A 1,658-nucleotide genomic window follows, 5' to 3' on the forward strand; every position below is an offset into this window, starting at 1 on the left:
TACTCAATAGGAATAACAATCTACTCAAACAAACAAGAGTAGATGAAAGTAGGAATTCAGGAACTTACACTTTCTACTCCAGTTACGCAGTTAGAGGTCCTATGTGAACTACTTATGGATTTTGAAAATCTTAAAGCAAATGGGTATGATTTGACTGAAGGAGTTAAAACTCAGGGCTGGGAAGGTTACTTTTATCGTCTCAAAGGATATGTTTATCCTAAATTGGTAAAACGGTTTTGGATCTTTGCTCAAACAACAAGTCTTCAAATTATGTCTTAAGTGTTAGGGCACAAAATCACCATTACTGAGAAATCCATAGCACATCTTCTAAACTATGATGGTTCTGGGAATAGATGCTTTGAGATTCATTCCAAGAAGGATAGGATGGAAGCTATTGCTGAGGTTATTTTCCAGAATGGAAATAACTCCTCTAACACCAAAAATTGACACAAACTTCTTAGAGTTTGGTTCAAGATTCTTCTGGGATGTATTCATCACAGACCCTTAACAAACTCTTATGATTATATCAACACTGATCAGAAACTCATGTTGCACTAACTTTCTTCTGGAATTAAAATGAATATGTCCTCCATACTTTCAAGTACTTTAGGGATTTGGTTAGTGAAACAAGGGATGGAACTCAAAAGCCCAGAAAGCGGATACCTATATGAAGATTTATTTCTGACATTTTGTTTGAAAGTAAGATGGTTCCAACGCTGATGGATGTGGGTTTGACGAAGGAGGTTGAATTTGATATTGGAAAGACCTTAAATGAAAGGAATCTGAAGAACATGTATCTAATCACTGCTGTCATAGACCTTTCAGAAACTATGGATAAGAAGATTGTTGCATCTAGAAGGATTCACATTGCTGACTACCCTCTTTTCACTAAGGAAGATCCTCAGGAGGATTTGGAATCCTATATTACTGACCATCTGGAAACAGGTGTAACACTAGTGGCTTACTTCTTTGAAGAGTTACAAGATTCTGCTCCTGATCCTTACTCCCTAAAAGGTTACAAGATTTTGCTCATGATCCTTACTCCCTAAAAGGTTACAAGATTTTGCTCCTGATCCTTTGAAGAATTATAAGATTCTGCTCCTGATCCTAAAGTCTATTGGTGATGGACCCTCTAGAACTGCTCAGCCCTCAACCAAGATTTCTAGAACCTCTGACATCTTGAAGAACATTATGGGACTAGAAGAAGCTGTTAGTTCTGGGAAATCCAGGTCTGCTTGAGTTACTACACCTTGGAATAGACCTCATGGTTAGTCTACTCTTGATGAGACTCAATTTAATTATGCTCATTTTTCTTTTACTACTTCATTTATTCCTTTTCAACCATCTCCTATTCCAACACCATCTTTCTCCACTCCTTTTGGAACTATTTCAACACCAATTTCAAAATAATCTAGTAAACTTGTATCATTTACCATTCATATACCAACTATTTATGTATAGATTCCCATATCAATACCAATACCAATAGTATCTGAATCAACCACCACTTCAATTTCAACAATATCTGAAACAATCACCACCGATGTTCCAATCCCATATGAAACAACTACTGCTCCAATAACCATAACAACTGAGCCACCACAAATAATACCAACTGTTGAACAATCTTCTGAACATCCCACTATAACAACTGAACA

This window comes from Lathyrus oleraceus, chromosome 3 (assembly GCF_024323335.1).
Source record: "Lathyrus oleraceus cultivar Zhongwan6 chromosome 3, CAAS_Psat_ZW6_1.0, whole genome shotgun sequence".
NCBI lineage: Eukaryota > Viridiplantae > Streptophyta > Magnoliopsida > Fabales > Fabaceae > Lathyrus > Lathyrus oleraceus.